At 43.1% G+C, this 27,294-nt stretch overlaps 1 protein-coding gene across 2 annotated transcripts in view; it reads right to left on the bottom strand.

Annotated features, from left to right (window-relative positions):
* Positions 1–26,351, bottom strand: part of KIAA0232 (KIAA0232 ortholog) — a 106,274-nt gene extending 79,923 nt beyond the window's left edge. The window contains exon 1 of one of the 2 annotated variants that reach the window (XM_074951727.1): positions 26,195–26,351. The gene's annotated coding sequence lies outside the window, so the exon portion shown is untranslated. Of the gene's footprint in view, positions 1–25,703; positions 25,753–26,194 lie in introns of those variants that run through there. The other variant, XM_074951729.1, reaches the window with a different exon arrangement.
* Positions 26,352–27,294: the final 943 nt, after the last annotated feature.

The following is a 27,294-nucleotide window of genomic DNA, read 5'->3' as shown; positions in this document are numbered from 1 at the left end:
GACTAGTTTGGGGAGGTGGGGGTCACAAGTGCAGGGCCGACATTAGGGGGTGGCAAGAAGGGCAACTGCCTGGGCTGCACGTCATAGGGGGCCCCTTGAAACTGAGGCTCTAGCTATACTACACAGCTTTTAGCAACACGGCTGTGCTGCTACAGCCATGCCGCTAAAAGCTGCACAGTGCAGCTGCTGTTTGTGAGCAGGAGAGAACTCTCCTGCCAACAAGAGGAAAAAAAAACCTCACTCACTCACACTCTCTCTCTCTCTCTCTCTCTCTCACACACACACACACACACACACACCCACCCCCACCCCTGAGTGACAGAGGCTTTGTCGGCAAGAGCACTTTCCTGATGACAAAGCGCTGTTCACACTGGCGCTTTTTGTTGGTAAAACTTGTTTTTTGGGGGGGGCGGGGGGGGGGTGCTGACAAAAGTTTTGCTGACAAAGTGCCAGTGTAGATATACCCTATGTTACACGCTTCAGACCTGGGCAATGGGGATAGGTCTTATGCTTCCCACTCCTGAAAGGGGTACAGTAGTCTGGAAAGTTTATAAACCACAGCTATAAGGCATGCTTTCTAATCCTTTAATATTTCAATACTTCTGCCTTTTCTGCATCCACAATTTTACTGTTTCCATCTACTAACGGACCTAGACTATTGTTAGGATTTCCTTTGTTCCTGATATACTTAAAGTTTGTTCTCCTTAGCCCTGCCAGCCATCGATTTTTACCAGATTTTTGTAACTTTTCTTATCAACTATCTATAAGTAAGCGCCAAACCCAAGAAGCCCAGCAAAGCATCTGAGCCCTACTCCTTCCCTCAACCCCCAAGTATGGGAGAGTCAAGCTTAAAATGACTAGCCAGGAATATGGTCTCACTGAGGGGAAGCCCAGAAGAGCCTACGGGTATAGTTGGACACCACTATAGATAATTGATCCCAAGGGGCTTGCAGGACAGGCATGATCATATTTTGCAGATCTGCACAATCTGTGTGTGACATCTCATGTGGACATCATTTATTTTGTGGGCAGTGCTTGGGAGAGTACTGCAAACTGCCACTGCTCCCACAAATTCAATCCCTGTCATTCATGCTCCAATGGGTGGCCTCTCAGTACATGCTTACACTGTTTAGCCAACAAAACAACTGAAGTCTTAACACATGATGACTTTCTTTATTCCAGTGCCCCTTGTGCAATTATAGCTTCCAGTACCTGGAGGATATATCAAGATGTTCACTGGTTCAATATAGACACCACCACAAGCAGGACACCCATTTTAACCTTAACACTACAGGCATTAGTAGCCAGGCACCTAATACAAAGACAACTTTTCAATTAAAGTTGCCAGTATTAGCCCCTGCCACCTTGTCCGTTGGAATAGATAAGCCTAATTTTGAGAGAGAATGAATAAATAAAAATAGTAACTTTTACTCTTAAAATATTCAACATGAATTGGTCAGTATCAGAGTTACATCAGCCAGATTCTTATGAGTTAGCCCAATTGACAGGAAAAATGCCATGAAGGATTGAAAGAAAAATATTGTTTCACCAAGCATTTTGTTTAAAAGTAAAAAAGTATTGCCCATTTAAGTTCAGCAAAGCTTTCAAAAATTATGTTTATATGGAGGCCAAATTTTTCAAAATTAGAAGCTTAAAGTTAGGTACCTAAAACCATATTTAGGCATCTAAACAGTAGATGGAGGTCCAGAAATGCTGGGAACCAACAAATCCCACTGAAATCAATGTGAATTGTTGGATAAAAAGTAACCTCTCTCTTAAACCACATCCTCCTATTTAGCCCGACAGCAATGTCAACTGCTGCACAATTAACTTTTCCTTCAAGTCTCTCTCTCTCTCTCATTATCTGCATGCTACAGCATGTGATAAAATCCCCTCTCCTGACTCAATATGTGCTACCTCAACCCACTCCTCCAAATCCCCTCAAAAGCTCTCTTCTTTCTAATGGAGAGAGGCCTAAATGCTCCAGTCTTCCCTCAAAGTAGCCAGCAAAACTGGCAAACTATATAAATAACAAGTTACAGAAATTGTGAAAATAAGAAATATGCCAAACTTCACCACACTATCAGTTCTCTCACTTGGCTTTTTTGATGCATCCCTTCCCTCATCATTACCTGTCAGCGTCTTTTCAGATTCTAAAGTTCTTTGGAGCAAAAAATGTGGTCTTCATATTAACTATTCCTAGGACACTGTAAAAATTCAGCACTGTAACTTCTATAGCAGTAGCCTGAAAAGTACATGGATTACTTCTGCAAAGCAGGATCAAGCAGAAAGAAGCTGAATTATAAAATAAAAAGCAGACTCAACACAAAACAAAAAAGCCCATTCTAATTCTGTGGATTCCTGTTCCCCTCTTTCTCCTCTTACAAGGTCTGCAGTGGGATGGAGGATAGAGCACACTTCAAGTACTCTTTGGTTCCTGAGAATCCTTGCCTACAGGGATCAGGCTAAGCAAGCCTAAAGAGGGGAAAGCAACACTGTCATTCGGAAATTTTCCAACAGAATATTTTTTCCATCAGACAATGACAATTCATAGAAAGCAAGACATTTTGCAGAAGCATTGTCACTTTTGATAAAAATTCATGTAACAAGAAAAATTGGAAAAACATTTCAACAAGGTTGAAACGTTCAATTTTTTCCTTTTCAGAATGAAATGTTTTGATTTTCCATTCCAAAAGGACTTCATTCCAATTTTTTAATTTTATATTACATAATGAAAAAGTCAAAAATGAAACAAAATGTTTCAATCTCATCAAAATGAAACATTTCAAATCAACCTGCAACATTATTTTGGGACTTCTTTTTGCAGGAAATTTCAAAGCAACTTTGAAGTTCCATAATTCTCTGCAAAACAAAAAAATCCAGTTCCCTCCCAGCAGTTACAGTTTGATATGTAAGGCAATAAGAAGTCACTGACATGACTGGCAAATATGGAAAAAAGATTTTAGAAGGGACATATTAGCCAGTCTAGAGGGAGAAGCGTTGGTATCAAAAGCTTCATCTTCACTAGGAAAGACATTTTATCACAGTTAACATGTTAGCTACTGTGTATTCTAATGCAGACAAGTTGAATTTTTAATATATGTGAAAACTACAAAATTTGTCTTGACTACACTAGGATTGACATGCATTAGCTACTGCATTAAAAATATATACCTCCCTCCCCCCTGTGTGGACATGGCTTAAGACACCCCAAAAGAGAGAGACTGCAATATGGTCTGAAGGGATCAAATTAACCACCTCTGATAACAGCTGGCATATTACTCATGATTAAGGCTATGTTTTAGTCACAGTTATTTTTAGTAAAAAGTCATGAGCAGTAAACGAAAGTTCACAGCCTGTGACCTGTCCATGACTTGTACTATATACCCCTGACTAAATCTTGGGGAGGGGGAGGCCTAGGGGGCACTGCCAGTAGAGGGGGATGCTGGTGCTGAGGGGATGGGGGGCTGGCTGGCAGGCTCCCTACTCGGCTCTACACAGTTCCCCAGAAGCTGTGACATGTTCCTCCCTCAGCTCTTATCTCTGCACACTGCCCCCGCCTCAAGCGCCAGCTCCACAGCTCCCACTGGCCGGAGCTAGGAGCTGAGGGAGGGACATGTCACCACTTCCAGGGAGTCCCCCAAGGTAAGTGCTGCCCATAGCCCTCACTCCCTGCCATGCCTCAACCCCCAGCCCTGAGCCCCCCCTCCCACATGCATCCAAACTCCTGCTGCTGCTGGGGGGGGGTGGGGGGGGGGAGAAGGTGGCCCGAGACTGTCCCAGCAGTGGCTGGTGCCACTGGTCCAGGGGCTGCCCAAGCTACTCTGGTGGCCCCTGGGCCAGCCACACCAAACACTGCAGAAGTCACAGTGGTCATGGAAAGTCACAGAATCTGTGACTTCATGACAGACTCACAGCCTTACTCATGACTAGTGGAAACAAGATTAAGTTAGGTCACCCTTCTCAAACAAAGAATTTCTGTGAAGTTTTTATAGTGTGGCAATACTTTGTTTGTTCAATTTTCTGGTTCCTTTTTCCCTTTGTGGTACTTTGCCTTTTCCCCTTTGAAAAAAGTACCATTGTTAAGGACAGTTCTAAATAACATCCACAAGTATAATATACAATAAATTTACAAAATTCCATGTAAAAGATGGACTTTGAGAACTTTAAGATTGCATAGTTAAGCAATATCAGAAGATGTCAAATTAAGGCTGCACACATAATCTTCACTCAGTCCCTTGTGTGTATGCATTACAAGAGACTTTAATTACATGACGTCCGGGTTCCTTCCCCCACTCTGAACTCTAGGGTACAGATGTGGGGACCCGCATGAAAGACCCCCTAAGCTTATTCTTACCAGTTTATGTTCAAAAATTCCCCAAGGTACAAACTTTGCCTTGTCCTTGAACAGTATGCTGCCACCACCAAGCGTTTTAAATAAACAGGGAGAGAGACCACTTGGAGACGTCTTCCCCCAAAATATTCCCCCCCCCCAAGCCCTAGACACCCCCTTTCCTGGGGAGGTTGGAGAATAATATCCTAACCAATTTGTTACAAAATCATCAAAGACCCAAACCCCTGGATCTTGGAACAATGGAAAAATCAGTCAGGTTCTTAAAAGAAGGATATTTAAAAAAAAAAAAGTAAAAATCATCTCTGTAAAATCACGATGGAAAATACTTTACAGGGTATTCAGATTCAAAACACAGAGGATCCCCCTCTGGGCAAAACCTTAAAGTTACAGAAAACAGGAATAAACCTCCCTCTTAACACAGGGAAAATTCACATAAAACAAAAGAAACTAATCGCCTTGCCTGTCTTACCTATACTGGTTGCAATATTGGAAACTTGGATTAGGATGGGTTGGAGAAGATGGATTTCTGTCTGGCCTCTCTCAGTCCCAAGAGAGATCAACCACGTAAACTAAGAGCACAAAACAAAAGCCTTCTTTCCCCCAAGATTTGAAAGTATCTTGTCTCCTCATTGGTCCTTTGGGTCAGGTGCCAGCCAGGTTAGCTCAACTTCTTAACCCTTTACAGGGTAACAGGATGTTGCCTCTGGCCAGGAGGGATTTTATAGCACTGTATATAGAAAGGTGGTTACCCTTCCCTTTATATTTATAACACGTGATCATACACTATTTCTCAAATAGTACATTAATATATCACCACATTTTCTTTGTCCCAGGATACACAGGTACCATCTTCTACTGTTTGTTACTCTGTATATACCAGACATACTGAGCCCACTGCATTTTCATTAGCAATTGGAGGGAGACATCTTTAGGGCACATTAAAGTTTCCCTAGTAGAAGAGAGGAAGGATGATCCAGTAGCATTAGCCTGGGAGTTGGCTATTCCCTGCTCCATCAATGACATTCCTCTGTGGCCTGGGGCAAAGTCTCTCTGCACTTCAGTTTAGCAGCTATAAAATGGGAAAAACAGTAAACTCCCTACTTTAGTAGTGTTGTGGGGATCTGTGAGGTATTCAAATACTATGGTAATTGGGACCTTGGAAGTACCTAAAATAGACAAAAAGGCCATCCTGCTTTGTGGTAGAGTGGCAGTTGTAGCTATGGGTGTTTCAAACAGTTATCTAGATACTAGCATGGGTAGATTACAGTAGAAAAGCTATAATCACTGCACTCTTAACTGAAGCACTGTCCTCAATATGTGCTCACTGCAGAACTGCTAGGAGTATGTATTTATATTCAAACTATCAACAAGCAAAGCAGACTAGCTAAAAGTGCAAGCTGAGGCAGGGCTTTCCATGTCTTTAACTGTTCCTTTCTCCACATCTTTTTCTCAATACAGAAATATGTCTTTTGTCATGGGGAAGCAAACAAAGCAGATACAGACAAACTACATCTAAAACAGCCTTATTACTTGCATTTCACAAGCATCAAGAGACCTGCAAAAATGTCAGGCACCCAGAGGGTTAGGTACTGTAAAGAATTGGTTATTTAACTAAAACTTTCTGCTCCAATGAACTTAGTCCTACTTTAAGACATGACACAAGATGGGTGTAAAACAGACAGTGATGGGAGAAGAGAAAGGTAGGACAGGGTAATGATAATATGAACATGTTTTTTGTACAGACTGGGTATTCACATAATTTTGTATTTACAGTAGTTATATAATACACAATTTATGGCAGGGCAAAGTGAAAAAAAATGAACTCCCCCCCCCCCCCCCAAGCCAGTAACATTTTTAACCAAAAAGGCACAGAAAATTCATTGTCCACCGTATGGTAACCTGGTTACAAAATACTGTTGTGTATTCTATAGTCTGCAAGACTTTAACAAGACACATACTTGTATGAGCACATACACAGATTTCACTTTTGTTGGGGAGAAGAAAATCTTTCCAAAAATGTAATGAGAAACTCTGCCGTTGCCCACCCTAACCACATGGACTGAAATCTATGTCCTTACTATTTCAATTTCCAGGTTAGAATGCCTTGTAATAAAGGCACAAGAATTCAGAAATACACAAATTGTTACTTTTGTTGCATCCTTGGTATCGCCTAATCTCCCACGTGACTTTGTAGTCTTTAAGGGCAGTTTTTTGTTGTGTGTTTGTACAGTGTTAGCACAACAGGGTCCTGATCCAGGATTGCAGTACCTAAGCACTACTGTAATACAAATAATTATAATAATGCTTACACCATAAACAAGCCTCGCCCTATTACTCATTTCAAAGACCACTTTTGTAACAAGGCTTCAACCAGAAGTATTGCCATACCACTACAGTCACACAGAAGGAGCAAAGCGCCTGACCAATCTCAAACAAGAAGGTGAGTTATTCTACTTTCAGAGAGGCATGAAAGAGACTGAAAATTTTTGAAGTCTAAGGACAATCAACCCGGGGGGGGGGGGGGGAGACGACATAAAACATATTTAGGCAATAGGACACAGAATCTAAGATAGAGAATATCCATTATAATACAGAAATGCAGCTGCAATAGAAAGTTCCAACATAACTATGAAGGCGAACATGCAGAGTCAAAAGGCAATCTGCACTGTTAGCCCATCCATAGGGCTGTACATTTTTGACATGTACTAAGTCCTCTACAAAATGCTCTTATTGGTCTGTACTATCATTATCTGCTTAGCCTAGTGAATTCTCATTGCACTCCACCACTGCCAGTGAGCAGAGTAAGGAACTGGAATCCAATATCATTTGTTTCCTAAGTCCAGAACCATATTCTTTATGTGGAGGGTTTTGCACTAGTTATTTATTGCAGAGAAACGATGCGTTTGTAACTTTAAGTGTTATAATTATTTGCACTGCAATAGCACCTATAGGCTTCAGGGCCCCATTTGTGCACATAAACAAAACAGTGTGCAATATCTCAAAGTATATGTCTATACCAAAGTAAAAAAAAAAAAAAAAAAGTGTTTTAACTCTGTTAACTTGGGCTAAAATAGCAGTGAAAATACAGAGATTCTGCTTAACAGCTTGAGTTCAACCTCTGGCTCTAACTTGAGCAGCTAACCTAAGCTAAAAAACAAGTTGCTATGTCTTCACTGCTACTTTAACCTGAGATAGTTGGTTTTCAATCCTTTCAAGAAGGATGTTGATAAATCGAAAAGTGTTCAGAAAAGAGCCCTGACAAGGATTAAAGCATTAGAAAACATGCCTTATAGTGACAGATTCAAGGAGCTCAATTTGTTTAGTTTAACAAAGATACCTTTTGTCTGCTAGGTTGAAGAGTGTATCACAAAATCCAATGGCTGGAAGTTGAAGGTAGACAAATTCAGGCTAGAACTGGGGTGTACATTTTGAAGTGAGTATAATTAGCCACTGGAATTTACTAAAGATTGTGGTAGCTTTTCCAGAAAGGGCAACTTAAAAATCAAGATTGAAGTTTTTCTAAAATATATGCTCTAGATCAAACTAGATGGTCTAGCAGATAGGCCCTTCTGGCCTTTGAATCTATAAACTTGGGGTAGCTAACCAGAGGTAACAACTTCCTCTGTTGCATGGGGCCCGGGTCACTTGCTGGAGGATTCTCTGCTCCTTGAAGTCTTTAAACCATGATTTGAGGACTTCAATAGCTCAGACACAGATGAGAGGTTTATCACAGGAGTGGGTGGGTGAGATTCTGTGGCCTGTGTTGTGCAGGAGGTCAGACTAGATGATCATAATGGTCCCTTCTGACCTTAATATCTATGAACACACACCCCCCCACCCCCACCCACCACTCTCCTTCAGTGAAGACCTACCCAGACAGCTTACAATCTTTGTACAAGACAAGAAATGACAGACAGGAATAGATGCAGAGAGCACAAAGCACCAGCAAAACTATTATGATTGGTGTAAGTAGCAGCAGTCACAGAACATTCACTGCTTAGCCATTGTAATTTGCTTTGTAGGCACTGTGACAGAGGTGAGTTTGAGAGCGAGATCTGAAGGGGGATAATGTAGTGGCTTCATGGATTTTTGTAGGAAGCTCCTCCCGTGCATAAGAGGAGACATGGGAGAAAGCATAGAGATGATAGATGAAATGGGAGCACAGAGATGAAATGTGGAAAAGTTAATAAGCAATTATTAGGTCTATACAATTCTGAGGCCTTAGAACTCGGCACATGCACAATGTAAGATCAAAGCATACCTGATGTGGACTGCATTCACAACAGTCAGCTTCTGGTAGCACTGTTTTACTATCCAGCTACTTACTGGACTGAAGGGATCAAACACTTCACAGAACATGTGTCTCTTAATACCTTGCTCTTATAGAATCATAGAATATCAGGGTTGGAAGGGACCTCAGGAGGTCATCTAGTCCAACCCCCTGCTCAAAGCAGGACCAATCCCCAACTTTTGCCCTGATCCCTAAATGGCCCCCTCAAGGACTGAACTCACAACCCTGGGTTTAGCAGGCCAATGCTCAAACCACTGAGCTATCCCTCCCCCCAATAGAGTGATATTCATCAGTAGATCTGATGAAAGTAGACTCCTCAAAGCAGGTAAGCATTATTCTCCCCATTTTACAGATGGGGAAAACAGACACAGACAGGTAACGTGACTCCCAGCAGGCCAGTAGCTGAGACAGAACAAAAACCAAGTGTCCTGAGTCCCAGTTCAATGATCCATCTACTACACAACACTGCCTCTCTCAGATATCTAACCCTTGCTTTCACAAATGTTGTGTAGAATACAAGAGGAAGATATGGTACCCATATTGCTCACTGCAATATCACCACATCAGCAGGCTACTTCAGCTTGCTTTAAGTTGTCTAAATACACACTCCACAATGACACTGAATCTGCTCCGTCTGTTGCTGAACTATCATCTACCAAGGTCTGCACAGTCAGGATCCAGTTTCATGAGCCAGGAAAGCAGTGGTTTCACAAAAGATTACTGAGAGGATACACACACCATTAATATCTTCACACTGCAGTGTGAAGAGTTTTTTATTCTGTCCATGTCTGAAATGTTGAGTTTTTAATATATTTATATCATGTGGAAACCTAGGAACCAGACAACTACCCATTAAGGGCTTCATTATCAGAGAGAGTACTAGCCTTCTCTGTTAAGCTTGATAGGGCAGGCACAGATTGGCTCAAACAATAGCTCCTGCACAGTTTGAGAGGCCCAATTATTCATATCCTTCAGTTATTGCAGGCATATTTGTCACCTTCTTCAAACACCCCTGCACATACTGCTAGACACATTTTCAACATATTTTCACCAGTCATGAACTTCCCAACTGCCCAATAACTATCCAGCACTGCCAGCTTCCCCAAGGCAATTTCCCCACTTTTCCATAGTTTGCACCCTGAGAACATCAGGATAAGAGCTGAGTGTAGGAGTCAGATGTTCACACAGGCTAAAACAATCTCCACTTTTCCCATACAGAAATCCTGTCACAAATAAATACTGCATGTCCACATTCTCATGAACACTTAGGGCTTGTCTATCTGACCCCACAGTGCAGATTACGAGGATGTCAACTGCTGCAAACACTAAAGTATTGTGCTGTAACTGCCTGTATAGCCCCTACTAGCACAAACTAAAAAGTTATCTAGTTTTCATTAATGTAGTCCCATTTCAAACAAGACTACATTAATGTGAATTAGATACCTTTTTAGTTCATGCTAGCAGAGTCTACAAAGGGCAGTTACACTGCAACACTTCAGTGCTTATTGCAAACAACTCACACCCCCGTAGTCCAGACTGCAGGACTGTGTAGATAAGCCCTCAGTCCCATCTGTGTACCTTTGTAATTCTGATCCAGAAGTCAGTCATCCAGGGACCTTCAAGCAGTCTTTTACTTCCAGAAAAGGAGGAAGGGAATGTGTCTCTCACAGATTTCCAGCATGTATTCCACTAATAACATCTCGTTCTCTGACTCCCCTTACATACACACACAAACGGCCTCTTTATGGCCTCCTGAGATCATAGAGTCATAGAAGATTAGGGTTGGAAGAGACCTCAGGAGGTCATCCAGTCCAACCCCATGCTCAAAGCAGGACCAACCCCAGCCAGGGCTTTGTCAAGCCGGGCCTTAAAAACTTCTAAGCATGGAGATTCCACCACCTCCTTAGATAACCCATTCCAGTGCTTCACCCCCTCCTAGTGAAATAGTTATTCCTAATATCCAACCTAGACCTCTCCCACTGCAACTTGAGATCATTGCTTCTTGTTCTGTCATCTGTAATCCCCTTGTCCTTTTCTGCAGAGCTGTCGGTTAGCCAGTCAGTCCCCAGCCTAGCAGTGCATGGGATTCTTCCATCCGAAGTGCAGGACTCTGTACTTGTCCTTGTTGAACCTCATCAGATTTCTTTTGGCCCAATCCTCCAATTTGTCTAGGTCACTCTGGACCCTATCCCTACCCTCCAGCATATCTACCTCTCTCCCCATTTTAGTGTTAACTGCAAACTGGCTGAGGGTGCAATCCATCCCATCATCCAGATCATTAATGAAGATGTTGAACAAAAATCAGCCCCAGGACTGACCCGAGGCACTCCACTTGATACTGGCTGCCATCTAGACATTAAGCCGTTGATCACTACCCGTTGAGCCAGACTATCAAGCCAGCTGTCTATCCACCTTATAGTCCACTCATCTAATCCACACGTCTAACTTGCTGCCAAGAATACTGTGGGAGACTGTATCAAAAGCTTTGCTAAAGTCAAGGTATATCACCTCCACTGCTTTCCCCATATCCACAGAGCCAGTTATCTTGTCATAGAAAGCAATCGGGTTGGTCAGGCATGACTTGCCCTTGGTAAATCCATTTTGACTGTTCCTGATCACCTTCCTCTCCTCCAAGTGCTTCAGAATGGATTTCTGGGGACCCACTCCATGATTTTTCTGACGACTGAGATAAGGCTGACCAGTCTGTAGTTCCCTGGATTCTCTTTCTTCCTTTTTTTTTTTTTTTTTTTTTTTTTTTTTATAAAGATGGGCACTGTATTTGCCTTTTTCCAATTGTCCGGGACCTCTTTCGATCGCCATGAGTTTTCAAAGATAATGGTGAACGGTTCTCCAATCACATCAGCCAACTCCCTCAGCACCCTCGGATGTATTGCATCTGGCCCCATGGACTTGTGCATGTCCAGCTTTTCTAAACAGTCCTTAACCTGTTCTTTCACCACTGAAGGCTGCTCACCCCCTCCCCATATTGTGCTGCCCAGTGCAGCAGTCTGGGAACTGACTTTGTCTGTGAAGACCACGGCGAAAAAAAAAAAAAAAGCATAGAGTACTTCAGATCTGTCACTAGGTTACCTCCCCCATTCAGTAAGGGTCCCACACTTTCCCTGGCCACCTTCTTGCTGCTAACATTCCTGTAGAAACCCTTCTTGTTACCCTTCACATCTCTTGCAAGCTGCAACTCCAACTGCGCTTTGGCCTTCCTGATTGCACCCCTTCATGCTCGAGCAAATTTATTATACTCCTCCCTAGTCATGTGTCCAAGTTTCCACTTCTGGTAAGCTTCCTTTTTGTGTTTAAGCTCACTGAAGATTTCTCTGTTAAGCCAAGCTGGTCGCCTGCCATATTTGCTATTCTTTCTGCACATCGGGATGGTTTGTTCCTGAGCCCCAATAAGACTCCTTTGAAATACAGCCAGCTCTCCTGGACTCCTTTCCCCTTCATATTAGCCTCCCAGCAGATTCTGCCCATCATTTCCCTGAGGGAGTCAAAGTCTGCTTTTCTGAAGTCCAGGATACATATTGTGCTGATCTCCTTTCTTCCTTTTGTCAGGATACTGAACTCGGCCAGATGTCTGGCAATTAGTTTTCAGGACTTCAAGTAAAGAAATATTTGAGCAAAGAGTAAGCTCTGACAGTTCTTTGTGGAAAGGCTTGGATTGAGTTGGTACACTGTTACCAGGGCTTTGGAGTGGAGTGCGGAGCTGCAGGTTTTTGCCCGGAGCTGGAGGACAGAAAATCTTGACTGCTCCAGTTTTTTTTTTTTTTCCTTCCCCATTTTCAATCCAAAATGAATGATATTTAGCAAGAAAGTCCTAAAGGTGCCAAAAAGTTTGATGGTATAACAACTGACATTAACATTTACTTTACGTAATATGTCACAGTTATTCTCACTTTGGCCAAAATCAAGATTTAATGTACAGATACAAAATTACAAAGTTTTTTGGAGACATGTTTTATTAAAGAATCAGATAATCATCCAACAACACTGCAGACTGCTCCCACCCCTGTGCAAAGGTTAGGCGAGTACGTACTTGTGTAGATTAGTTAGATAAGTATGTGTTGATACTTCTTTTGTAAGGGTTGATCAACAAAACGCGCTGAGTGCTGCAATTATGGAAAAGTGTGACGCAAGATGCAACATTTAAGATATCACAAACCGGTATAAATTGCAAAAAAAAATAATGGTTTATTGATATATTAAGATATCGCAAGAGACATTAACCACGTAGGCTCCCGTTACCGGTACATTTGTTCATTTGTACATGCTCCCATATCACTCTGGCGGACTTATTCTATATGTCATCTGTTCAACGGTCTTTTGGTAGCGTTGTTTATAATTTTAAATTTACTGAAAAGTCGAGTGCATCAAGCATATAAATATACAGTAAACATTTTTGCATAAATTAGGAGTGATTTTTGTGATATACCCAGAGTGACTGGAAAATGTCCAACACAACTTTGGGGGTGAATCGTTAGGTCATTTTAAGAAAAAAACGTTTGTGAACACGTCCTAAAATTCTTCCTAAGGGAGCTACAGTCCCCTCAAGGAGGTGATGAAAAGTCAATTTCTGATTAATATCTCAAAAACGCTATAATATAAAGTAATGAAATTATGTCTGTCTGAGCGTTAGTACGTGCTACCATATTACATTATCCAAAATTATTTAAACCATAGGCGTCCCGAACTGGCAGTTGGGTCATTTTTATTTCATATTTCAAGAAAGGCTGGTTGTCGACTGCCCCGGCTACAAGCGGTAATATGTTCCATAATAAATAACCAAAAATTATTAATTTATTACGTTTAAAATTTATGGTTCTAAAGTTGAAAAATAAGTAAAGTAAAATTGTATCATTCTAAGCATCTAAGCAGATTAAAATTTTTAAACAGTTTTTTGGAAACGGTTAATTATACAAAATAAATTAAGAGTACCATTTTAATGCATGTTTTAGCATTAAATCATATTTCAGGGTCGTATCTGTTAAATAGTCAAAGATTTAAAAAATATTAAATAAAATTGGTCCAGTCCCCCCAGTTCACGATGCCTGTACTTTAAATAATTTTTATTTGAATGATGATGTATGACAGAACGCTGGAAATAAACTTTAACAAGAAAGCGGATTCAAATTGCAAGCACAGTCCTCTTAGTAAAGAGAGCAAATTTTCGGAAATGTTTTTTTCCTTCATCAGGCTGGAAACATTATACAAGATGATAGAACCTGTTGTTTGCTCTATTGCTTCAGCTGGCAATCTGGGATGGACTGAACAAAGAACAAAAATTTCTGGCAAAAATTCGACAAGTCATTGTCAAACTATGAACCCCAAGTATTCGAAATGTTCTGCATTATCTACATGGGGTAACTCAATCACTGGATACTGTGACTCGCTGGGGTTCAACATTTGCGATGACTAATTGGCTTCTCATTTTTCAATCTTACTGTGAACAAGTGGCTGCTGCTGGAACAAGAGAAATCAAGTTAACAAAAGCTGAATTGGACGAAGTGAAGAACCTGCAAGACTTCCTGGCAAAGCCAAACCAAACAACCGTGAATCTTCAAGCTGTAGATGTAACCCCAGGAGTTTTAATGAAGGAATGGCGAAAACTGTCAAAATTCTTGCAAGAAAATGGTGGACATATTGCAGAAGGAATTCTAACCTCCATGCAGAAACGCGAAGAGAAGCTTTTTGACAATATTAATTTCCTTGCTGGAGTTTATGTTGACCCATGGTATCGGATTCTTCTTACCTCAAGGGAAATACCAAAGGCAAAGGAAGAACTCCTTGATATTGCATGACGACTCGAAAAACAATATCTGTTGCTACGTTTGAACTCAGCGAAAGAGGTTGAAGAAAATGAAACACAACAAAAGTAATCAACAATTGAATTTGCGGTTTCAGAAAGTTCAGATCCTTCAGAAATAGCAGGCTGTTCTCAAACTTCCGCCTCCACTCTGAACTTGTTCGAGCTTTCATCCCTGAGACGTCTTCAACCATCACAGAGAAATGGAGATAATTCAAGCACCAATTCTTCAGAAGATGATGCCCTCGAAAAGGAATTGGATAAACAAGACATACGCCGGCGAGTTTCTGCGATTCGTAATTGTAATGAAGCATTAATTTGAGAGACACTTTCGGAAAGATTGTGAAGCGATGGAGTCTACTGGTAGGCTAAAAGTCAAGTCTGTTTTTGAGGCCATTCACAGCTACCCACACCACATTCAGGCTGCCTGTAGAATTGCTTCGAGCATGCCAACAACTCAAACTAGTGTAGAGCGACTTTTTTTGGCTTTAAAGTTAATTTTAAATGATTTGCAGCAGGCAATGAAAGACTACTTGATTGCTGCAATAATTTTTTACAGAATGAATTATGAAAGACTCTAGTTTGTATCATTGTTGATGACATTAAATTGTATTAAAAGGCTGAATAAAAATTTTTTTTTCAAAATTACAGTATGCACTTTTTTATTTAGTTAAAAATTAATTTGAGTCGGAGCACGGAGTCGGAGTGGAGCTGGAGCAGTCACTGTTGGTGCCAGTGCTGGAGCGGAGCAATTCAAAAATTTGATTGCTCCAAATCCATGACTGTTACAACATACTGCCATCTCTCTCAAACTGCTGATAACTTGTTTTCCATAATCTCAGCTTTAAAAAAAAAAAAAAAAAACTCCAGTTGTTACAACTGGTGGGGATAGGAGGAAGAGAGGTGGAATTTAAGGACCTGTCTACCCTGGCAATTTACAGCGCCGCAACTTTCTCGCTCAGTGGTGTGAAAAAAACACGCCCCTGAGTGCAAGTTTCAGCGCTGTAAAGCACCAGTGTAGACAGTGCACCAGCACTGGTACCTACGTCCTTTGTGAAGGTGGTTTTTTAGAGCACTGGGAGAACTCTCTCCCAGGGCTCTGCCGCGACCACACAAGCCACGTTAAAGCGCTGTCACGGCAGCGCTTTAGCATTGCCAGTGTCGACTAGCCCTAAGTGTCAACCACCTGTAACTGATAGACATCTTTTTATGTGAGTCTGAGGCTATGGCAGGTTTCAGAGTAGCAGCCTTGTTAGTCTTTTTTTTTGCGAACACAGGAATACTTGTGGCACCTTAGAGACTGACAAATTTATTTGAGCATAAGCTTTCGTGAGCTACAGCTCACTTCATCGGATGCATTCAGTGGAAAATACAGTGGGGAGATTTACGTACACAGAGAACATGAAACAATGGGTGTTACCATACACACTGTAACCAGAGTGATCAGGTAAAGTGAGCTATTACCAGCGGGGGGGGGGGGGGGGGACACCTTTTGTAGTGATAATCAAGGTGGGTCATTTCAAGCAGTTGACAAGAATGTCTGAGGAACAGTGGGGAGGGGGGGGGAGAATAAACATTGGGAGTGGATGGGTCATTACACAAAATAAAACTATTTCCCCATGTTTATTCAGGCCTAAGTTAATTGTATCCAGTTTGCAAATTAATTCCAATTCAGCAGTCTCTCATTGGAGTCTGTTTTTGAAGTGTTTTTGTTGAAGAACTGCCACTTTTAGGTCTGTAATCGAGTGACCAAAGAGACTGAAGTGCTCTCTGACTGGTTTTTGAATGTTATAATTCTTGACTTGACTATAATTCTGATTTGTGTCCATTTATTCTTTTATGTAGAGACTGTCCAGTTTGGCCAATGTACATGGCAGAGGGGCACTGCAGGCACATGATGACATATCACATTGGTAGATGTGCAGGTGAACAAGCCTCTGATAGCATGGCTGATGTGATTAGGCCCTATGATGGTGTCCCCTGAATAGATATGTGGCTATGGCTACATTGGCACTTTACAGCGCTGCAACTTTCTCGCTCAGGGGTGTGAAAACACCCCCCCCCCCCCAGAGCACAGCAAGTTACAGCACTGTAAAACGCCAGTGTAAACAGTGGCCCAGCGCTGGGAGCCATGCTCCCAGCGCTCTTCGCTAATCCCCTCGTGGAGGTGGAGTACCAGGAGCGCTGGGAGAGCTCTCTCCCAGCACTGGCGCACGACCACACTTGCACTTCAAAGCGCTGCCGCAGGAGTGCTCCCACGGCAGTGCTTTGAAGTTTAGAGTGTAGCCATGCCCTGAGTGTCTGAAGATCAGCTGTGAAAGGTGGAAACTGCCCGATTCATCCTAGTTAGATCATTTAAGTGTTAACTCAGATGTCCAGTGATGATAATATAAATGTCAACACTTATCTATTTCATTCCTCATTTAAGAGAGGAATCACAGGGCTTCCCTACACAGGGAAATTAGCAGCAGAACTATGCCAGTATAAGGGTATGTCTTCACCAGCAATGTTAAAGTGCTGCCTGTGTAGTCGCGGCAACAGCACCGTAAAAAATAAAAACAAAATAAAAACAAAACCCCACCCTCACAAGGGTAGTAGCTCTCAGCACTGGTGCACTGTCTACACTGCCACTTTACAATGCTGAAATTTGCAGTGTTCAGGGGGATGTTTTTTCACACCCCTGAGCGAGAAAGTTGCAGTGCTGTAAAGTAGCAGTGTAGAGAAGGCCTAAGTTATACCACTTAGTGTTACACAGATATAACTTCCACTGCAGAACACTTTTCACAATGTGGCCACTCCATATCTGACCTTTCACTCTTCTTCCTCAAAAGGAAACCATCACACCACCTTCAGAAGACAAACCTAGGAACTTAAATTCATAACTCTGAAAGACTAAAAATCATGGCCTCAAAAGTACGGGATACTGGCTATATGCCTCATAACAACAATTTATGACCTACTAACCGTTCTTTGTCCTATGACTATAAAAGTATTAATTGCTCACTTCATTTTAAGTGGTTTCTTGTAATATCTGTCAAGCCCTTATCCTTAATCTAGCCCACCTTGTTTTTAGCTGACACACACTGGTTATTTTTTCCAGACCTGAAAAAAAGCTCTGTGAAGCTCAAAAGTTTGTCTCGTCCATCAACCGAAGTAGATCTAATAAAATATTACCTCATCCACCTTGTCTCTCCCATTGCCAATTGTATTTTAACTGTGCATTCTTAGCATTTCATTAACATGCTAAGCATTTACATATCGCTTCACCAAATGACGACAACAGTGGCAAAAATGGCAGGTCTACATCCCTCAAGAAAAATACTTCTGTTCTTAAAATAAGGTATGTAAGTCACAGCTACTGAACCACATTACTAAAAATTAGAACTTTTAAGTTTTTCTGGGCATACCTACATAAGCATACCAACATAAGCCCAGGGTTAGCAGACCCTGAGTTCGTTAACCGAGGGCTTGAGCGTCTACACTCATCTGTAATCCCAGGTCCCAGTCTGGGGCTCTAGCATCTACGCTGCATTAAGTAGGCCCGAGTCCAACCATCCATAACCCAGACTTCCCTGTGCCCTCCCCAAAATGGCCCTTTCTTCAAGGCGCAGCATAGGAAAATTTGACTGTCCACAAAACATGACTGTCCAGAAGACAAAGAAAGTCAGCCCGAGGCATTGTGGAATAATTTTGGCAGACTCCCAGAGCATGAATCCAGTAGGACTGCATCTATACTTCCAAGCAAGAGGGCTTGAACCCTGGGTTCCATCTTGACTCTGGCTTGGACCATCCACCCCCATGGGGTCCTGGGTCCAAACCCTGGGTTAGCACACTTTGTGTGTTGACGGAAAGGGGTATAAGCCTTGAGCCGGAGTTCAAACGCTGGTCTTATGTTGCAGTCACTGCCCACACATGCCCCCTCAGGCTTATAGTAAGATTATCCTGCTTGCCATATACAGTTGACAAAAGCAGGGCTTCCACTCAAGTATTGAACTGGAAATTAACATTTTCAAGTGACAATGAATTAAAATAACTATGCTGCCCCTTTAAATGATCATTTAACTGAACTCAGTTGATCAGGATACTCTAGGCCAGTGGTCTTCAAACTGGGGTGCGCAAGATGATCCCAGGTGGTACACGAAATGATCTTAGGGGGTGCGCAGCAACAGGAGCGCTGCTGGATGGCACTCAGCCGTTTTGTTTCTTCAGCAGCAGCTCTGCACGTCCACGGCTGGTGTTCCCCTCCAGCGGCGCACCTGCGGCTGGTCTTCTGGTCTTCATCCTGGGGGTGCATGAGCCAAAAAGTTTGGAGACTACTGCTCTAGGCAACTTCACCAGCAGTAGAGCATAGGTATGGCCATGCTACAGCACCACAGCTATAGCACTCAGCTGTGTTTCTCTGGCACCATAGCTGTAGATGCTTCCTACTTTGACGGAAGGGGTTTTTCTGTCAATGTTATTAATCCACCGCTCTGAGAGGTGGTAGGTAGGCTGACTGAAGAATTATTCAGTCCACATAGCTGCATCTGCCTAGGGGGTTTGGTCAACCTAACTACAGGGCTCAGGGTGCAAAATTTTTCAGAGCCCTGAACACCACACCTAGGTTGATCTAATTTTTGAAGTGTAGACCAACACGCCCATGTTAGCCACACAACTCAGTATAATTTTCAGCAAAGCAGTTAGACATGCTGCAATAAGATCAAGCACTTTATAATCTTATTTATACTGTCTAATATTACAACCAAATAAGGAGCAAAATGAACTTGCTCTACTCCAGAAGACTGGACAGAGAAGAAAAAAGGGGAATGGGAAGTCATTCAAGAGCAACTTTCAGCTAATTAGGTGACAAACTCCAAATCCTCAAGCAGCATCATGAGGTCACCCAGAAAAGTTTACAATAAAAGATTTTTACAGTACACTACTATATAAATCACAGGGAACTGGGTGCAATTTTTTCAGTACTCTAAAACAAAATTTATTTGGGCTAGCAATGATATACTTCCACCCAACCATGCAGCCTTTCAGATCTAACACCCAATTATGGCTGTACATAATTGGGTGGGATGCTTCTAGTGCAGTGATTTCCAAACTTTTTTTCTGGTGACCTAGTTGAAGAAAATTGTTGATGCCCGTGACCCAACGGAGCTGGGGATGAGGGGTTTGGGGGTGAGGGCTGCGGGATGGGGCCAGGAATGAGGGGTTCAGGGTGTGGAAGGGGGCTCTGGGCTGGGGGTGCAGGCTCTGGGGTGGTGCCAGGAATGAGGGGTTTGGGGTGCAGGGTGTGGGGGGGGCTCCGGGGTGGGCCCAGGGATGAGGGGTTTGGGGTGCAGGAAGGGGTTCCAGGTTTGGTGGGGCTCAGGGCTGTGGCAAGGATGGGGCACAGACTTACCTCCAACGGTTCCCAGCCAGCAGTGCAGCCAGGGTGCAGAGCAGGCTTCCTACCTGTCCTGGCACCGCGCCCTGGAAGCGGCCAGCAGCAGGTCCAGCTCCTAGACGGAGACACGCAAGCGGCTTCGCACGACTCTCACCAGCAGGCACTGCCCCTCCCTCCCATCAGCCAATGAGTGCGCGGAGCTGGTGCTGGGGGCAAGGGCAGCGCGTGGAGCCCCGTGGCCCCCCTGCCTAGAAGCCGGACTCACTGCTGGCCACTTCCGGCACAGCACAGTGTTGGAAAAAGTAGGCACTAGCCTACCTTAGCTGGGCAGCACCACCAAAGGGACTTTTAACATCCCAGTCAGCGGTGCTGACCAGAGCGCCCAGCGCCTTATATGCCAGTACTGGGTCACAACCCACACTTTGAAAAACACTGTTCTAGTGTAAATAGTCTACAAGTTAGGAGGTTAATGGTATCTCATGCTGAAAACACCAATGAACAATGTGGTTCTAATGCAACAAGCTTACTTTGTGATCTTCAGTTGTATCAGGGAAGACTAAGAAAAAATTCTCTTCAAGGTCTGGATCCTAAACACATCCCAAAATACTAAACTAATAAAGCCACAAAACACTTCAAAGCATTAGAATTCTTATTTACATACCATACATTTTAACTACTCCATTCCTATAGATTTCAAAATTTCTCTATTTCAAGCAACTGATGACAATTTATAATGTCACAAGAGATCACTGGAATTAGTTCCTCATTAAATGACAATAACTACTTTTGATCCATTTGCTGATTTCTAGCCAAAAGGCTAGCTGAAGTACCAATAAAGGTAGTTTAGGTGTTCTTAAACCAAAAAAAGTACACACACAACAGCTTAAAACCTTAACCTGCTAAGTCAGTTTCATCACTTTACTATTAAAGTGATTAGCTAACATATTAAAAAAATTCACATGCAGAGGTATGCTCATAAGTTTTGACTGGTTCCCTGTATGCTTCACATTACATTTCTATAGTGTTTTGACATCAAAATTGTAAAGCATTATATAAACAGCCTCCTCTTCTCCAGTCTCCTGTTGCCCACTGATCCATCTCTCACACATTTTCACACCACCTTCCATGGTTTATACACACAGAACACTTTCCCTAAACCAGTAGGTAAGGCTATTACCCTCTCCTTCAAAACCCCCTGACAAGAGCAACTTCTTCCATGAAACCTACAAGAAACTGGCCAACTAACAACATGTAATATAATACCCGACTCTTATACAGTACTTTTCATCAGTAGCTCTCAAAGTGCTTTACAAAGTAAGTCAGTATCAATATCCCCATTTTACAGATGGGGAAATGGAAGTACAGAGGTGATATCACTTGCCAAAGGAAACCCAGCAGACCATTGACAGCAGGGAGTAGAACTGAGGTCTCTCATGTCTTAGTCCAGTACTCTACTTAATAGGCAACACTGTTTCATGTATAATGTTATAAATTGGAGAGAATAAAACATTAAGTATATAAAAAGTGTATGGTTAGATTTTATCTCGGTTCCAATGTTATTTGTTTTCTTAGATATTAAGCTCCTTGGGACAGGAGCTGAGTCTTCCTGTGTATATGCATGCTGCCTATAAAGTTGTAGGCATTACTGGAACATAAATATTTATTAAAAAAATACTCATTACACAATTAAGAAAGAAATGACTGCTTCTCCCTTAACGTTGTAGACCAATATGTAAAAGACAAAAATTCAAATGATGCTATATCATTTAGGTTGAAATACACTGTAGCAGTTGTGTACAGGGCCTATGCACCAATTTAAGTCTTCAGCAGGCTATAGTTTAACTACAGTTGTTAGAACTTAAGCAGTGTATGGGGTGAATTACCTACTTTCAAATAAACCATTCTTCCTTCAAAGACTTCAGCAAAGCAGATACTAGAGTGGAGGCAGAGAAGCTGGAATATTAACTGTAGATTAAAATGTAAGAATTCTGGAAGACAGTTCAAGAAGTTTTTAAATTCATAAATTCCGATATTTTTGCCTGAAATTATTTAAGAAATAACTGATAGATTGAAGTTGAGTATTTATAGTAAATTCTGTGACTCCTCCTACAACTTTTAAAAAAAGCCAGATTTCTAGTTTTAGCTATCGTGAAATAAGAGCTGTCTGACTAAAATGCTTAAGCTAGCTTAACAAAACCACAACATATACGATGGACCACTACACCACACATTTAACCCCTAAACATCTAGTGCTGATATGCTGAATCCACTTTTGTGAAATCTCCTGCAACATAACTTCAAAATAAAATATTGATCATAAATCCTCTTTAAAGTCAGTAACTGTAGGAATAACCTTGCTAGCTGAGGCATTCACCAAACCACCCTACAGTTACTAGGTATTTCTTCCAAAGAACAATTTGCACATCACTTAACAAATGTGATGAATATAGGAAAATAAGATTTTTCCTCAAATTGTTGTCAATTTAAATATAAATTAACATTAAAAAAGAAATTGAACACAGAAATTAAGTATCCATTTAAATCTTTACAATTTTATGTGTGAAGTCTACTTTCCTCTTGACTTGCTGGGGAATTTCAAGAAGTCTAACTTTTGTCTATGATAATAGCTCTACTTGCAAATGATTTATTAGGCCAGACACACTGTTTTGTTGACCTAAATGGTGGCTCCAACCACCACTGAACAGTTCAAAAGGAAATATGGTAGAGAGACTACAGTAAACATTTTCTGAAAGCAATTTGCTTTCCGAGTTCCATAAGTGGTATGGATAACTAGAATATTTCCTATTCCTACTCTTAATGTGCATTTCACTTTACTCTGCATGGTCATTTATTTATTCCTATTACAGTGATATTCATCCATGAGTATAGTTACCGTTTCCCTCAGAGGCAGTTTTAAGGACATTATATTGTTCTGTTAGACCACTATAAAATTTATCTTTTCTGTAAACTTTCATGTATTAAAAAAAAAAAAAAAAAAATCAGGTACTAAGTAAAAGTAAACTAGGATAATTTCACTCCCTGTTCTGAGCAAACAGCTACTTTACAAATAAGTATCTTGCAAACACTTAAGAAATTTTTCAATAAGAGTTTTGTTTACAGCCAGCTCTTATACTTTTAAAAGCTGTTAATTAACCCCTATATCAATTCCTTTTAACACCCACTATTCTGGACTATAGCCCAATGCCCTCCTTTACTTTTGTTAAATGAAAGGGAGACAAAACTAGTAAGGCTTTGTCTACACTACGCACCTTTTAGCGACCCAGCTATGCCGCTACAGCCGTGCCACGAAAAGGTACATTGCGTAGCCACTGTTTGTTGGCAGGAGAGAGCTCTCCCACCAACAAAAAACTTCCACTCCCAATGAGCAGCAGTAGCTTTGTTGGCAGGAAAGCGCTCTGACTGATGAAGCGCTGGTTACACTGGCGCTTTCACTTTTCGGCAGCAAAAATTCTGTCGTTTGGGGTGGGGGAGGGGGTCCACACGCCTGAATGACAAAAGTTTTGTCTTTCAGTTTCCAGTGTAGACAAAACCTAAATCCTAGTTAAAGCTCTAAAAAAAGGGAAGAGAGCTCGCTCCTGTAGTATACGCCTTAAAACTCAATGAAATTCCAAAAAGATCCAAATCTGCGCATTAGATGGTAGGATGGCTGCTCTTGGTGGCATCATTTTCCTTCCTTTGTCCCACTTCCCACTAAAGCCACGGAGCAAACCACTGCAGGACAATGCTGACCAAATCAGAATTATCTTGTGTGCATTGCCCTTCATGATGTATCCTTGGAATTTCCTTCTTATGAAGAGGGAAAGGATATTGTATTTCCTGCTGCTTCTCTTGAGGTGATCAGACTACCAAGCCAGCAGATCTCAAAGCAGGGATAGGAGTACTTGTGGCACCTTAGAGACGAACCAATTTATTTGAGCATAAGCTTTCATGAGCTACAGCTCACTTCATCGGACGCATCTGTAGCTCACGAAAGCTTATGCTCAAATAAATTGGTTCGTCTCTAAGGTGCCACAAGTACTCCTCTTCTTTTTGTGAATACAGACTAACACGGCTGTTACTCTGAAACCTGTCAAAGCAGGGATAGTTCTTTAACATTCCTACTGCATCATCCAAAAACCCCTTCCTCCTCCACTGATTCTAGGCATCAACCTGCTGATGAGCAACAGGCAGTCAGAAATCCTACCCTGCAATTCAAGTCTGCAGATTCTCACTTTAATGTTTGATCTCAGACAACGTGAAGTGTTCTATAAATGCATGGCGGTGTTGCACAGTTATTTTATTAAAATTGTTCACCACCTCCATTCTACCTGAAGGATCTTTCACTTCATATATTACACATTATTTATTTGCCTTTTCTGTACAACACTATGTTAGCAGTCTGTTCTATTTACAGCACAAACATGTGGCAGGTGCATAAATTGGTACCATTTAAAATTTCAAGGGACACTATTAGATTACATGTCATTTTAAAAGATAAGACAGACGTCCTTATTTTATTACAAAGAATTTTTCTCAATTTTGACTAGAAACTAAGTCTACTGTCTATTTTCAGATTCTCCTACATTAGCACAAAACTTCTATTCTTCAGTGAAATATGTATTTTACAAAAAACTGTCCATGGAATCATGATGGGTTAAGCTTTGACATATCTATAATCTGACGCCAAGTTTCACCTAGAAATGTCCACCCCAATGTCCCCAACCAGTAATACTACCCCTTTATAAAAGTAATGTATAGAATATGATGCAAGACCGAAGGCAGAAAAAGTTGCCTCTACAACACTTTTCTGGTATTAAAAAAAAAAAACCACACTCACGACGACAGTAACCTTTAATCTTTAATTCTGCCAACTGTAGGCCAAATCCTTTAACATACAATATTAAAACATAGGATAGGATAGTTTGCTTGCCCTTATTAAAAGAGCAGAATCAGCCCCCTTCAAATGAGTGCAGATACAGACAATGAGCATTTGAAACTAACTAAAACAAGAGATAGTAAAAGCAGATTAAATACATGATTTTAAAACAGTAAAGACTGGGGAGGAGATAGAAGCGAGGCCGACTTTCCTGAAATGAAGTGTCAGTTTGTGCCACTTCTGCATTCAGCCGTAACCTTCGCCAAACCTTGTACCCCTGCCTCTCCGCCCATGGCCTGTGAGAGGCTGCAGCACTTTAGAGCCCGCCCAGATGGAGGACAGTTCAGTTACCATAGGACATAACTCCCCATCAATCTCCCGCCATCGTAGCTCCTCCTCTTTAAACAGCAGCAGCCCCCAGCCCCAACCTCCTCTATCCGCCTTTTCCTTCAATAGGCCCCTAAAGGACAATGCTGTTGGAAGAAAGACACACTTGAGTGTCCGACCAAGTCTGCTCTTAGCGCAAGCCTTACACATTGTACGTTAGATAGTGAGTATTTCATCGTGCCCTCATTACAAGCGTTTAGACCGATCAGACAGCTTCTCCCGATAGGGCAGCACCAGCCGCCGCCTACGTCTTGTACAGTAACTCGCAGGAGAAAAGGTCACGGAGTGAACCCCATTTATTCACGATCTGGGCCTGGTGGCCGCCGTCACATACAAGCCGGGCAGGGCCTGCTTATCTTAATCAAAAGCTTGGGGCGCTGAATCCTCCCGAGGCAAAATCCCAGGTTTCTACCCGCTACACCCAGATGACATCGGGACAGCGGCGCGGGCCAGGGAAGCGCACGGATGGCCGCTGCCCCCTGCCAGAGTCTGGGCCCGAGGAAATCAGAGCGGAGGGAGGCAACGCTTGAGGCCCCTACACAAAGCTCCCGACCCCGGGACAGGCCGTCCTCCCCTCCCCTGAGCCCCATGCCCAGCCCCGCGTACCTGCCACGGTGACCCCGGAGACGCCGAGGGCCGGGGAGGAGTCACCTCCCAGGCAGAGTCCGCGCTCGGGCCAGGGAACCCCGGACGGGCCCCCCAGCCCCGCCCCCGAGCCCTCCCTCCTAACCGGCCTCTCGCCAGCCCCTCCCGCCCCTCCCCTTGCGCGCGGGGCCTCCCGGTCCCGCTCCTGCAGACAGGCTCCGGGCAGCGTGGAGCCGGGAGCCCTGCGCCGGAATCCCCGCCCGAGCCGCTGAAGGACATGAACCTGCCCGGCACCCCCACAGCTCCCATCCGGGCCCGCCAAGAGCAGCGAGCCGGCTCAGGCCTCGCCAGCCCCGGGTCTTTCCCGCCGCCCACCCGGACCATCTCGGGACACCGGACCCGCCAGCCTCGCCCTCAGCGGGGGGCCCTACCTTCCCCTTCTCGCCCGGGTCCCCTGAGGCCGGCCCGCCCTGTAACTGCCCCTCCACCCGAGCCCGCTGGCGGCTAGTTACCTGCCGTGGCGGTGGAGGCGCACAGCGGGGCCCGAGGGCCTCTAGCAGCCGGAGGAGGCGGCGGCGGCGGACTCCGTCCCGCTGCTGCCGTCCCCGAGTGAGGCGGGCGGGACGGAGCTGGGACCTGCCCTGGGAGGCGTTACGTAAACCGGCGGCGGCTCCCAGCGCCACGGGGAGGGAGGAGGGCCGGCAGCTCCGTCACCCGGCAACAGGACTCAGCTCCCCGGCGGACGGAGCCGGCGGCTCCGCCCCGTATCCTTCCGCCCAGAGGGCGACCCGGCAGACCGCACTCCGTGTTGCGCAATATAGCCCAGGGCAAAATGGCGCGGGTGGCCTGGAGGGCCGGCGCGCAGACAGGTGTTCTCCAATCCCTCCCCCTCAGGCTGTCTGTCTGTCTCAGCGCAGCTGGCTTTGTCTGGCTGAGGTGTTTCGGAGCCCCATCATCTCCTCATTTGTTAGCATAATGGTGTAGTTATATTGACCCTTGTGTTGAGTGTTAATTCTGAAGCCTAACGACAGCGATGACTCTCTCTATTTCTTTGCTGGTCAAAGCACCTGAGAAGAGAGTTGCTCCTACTATGAAGTTATACACAGCCAATGCTGACTGATTTCTGGCCTTAAACTGCTGGGATTGGGAGAATACTACTTTTCTAGTCCCCAATTAAATAATTAGTAAAGAGGAAAGGGTGATGTCTATACAACTACATTTCCCCTTCTATCTGTGTTATTGTTAATACAACTCTGTAAGCATGGATGATGATGTGCAGACCAATGAGTCCCCATCGGTGTGTAGAATATTGTAGTTTGCCCCATATGGCTTTTAAATAGCTGGCGTGATTGGCTTATCAGAGACACCGGGGCCCAAATCCCTCTTTCACATGCTTTAATATAGCCACAAGTTAGTTTTACTACCCCACCCTCTTAGTAGTGCTGTCTGCTAGTTATCCAGCTGAATGTCTGCCTGCCTATCAAAGAATGAGTTGAAATCTTGGCCTGATAAAGGGTCCCATCAGGTTCTACAGAATTTAGGTTTTCATTAAAATAAAACTAAGTTTTTAGCCCTTATGGTTGCAAAAATAATAACCACCTACATCCAGACT

Source organism: Natator depressus, chromosome 4 (genome assembly GCF_965152275.1).
Source record: "Natator depressus isolate rNatDep1 chromosome 4, rNatDep2.hap1, whole genome shotgun sequence".
Classification (NCBI taxonomy): Eukaryota; Metazoa; Chordata; order Testudines; family Cheloniidae; genus Natator; species Natator depressus.
The sequence above is the reverse complement of the archived record's forward strand: the minus strand, read 5'-3'. Positions and strand labels throughout refer to the sequence as shown.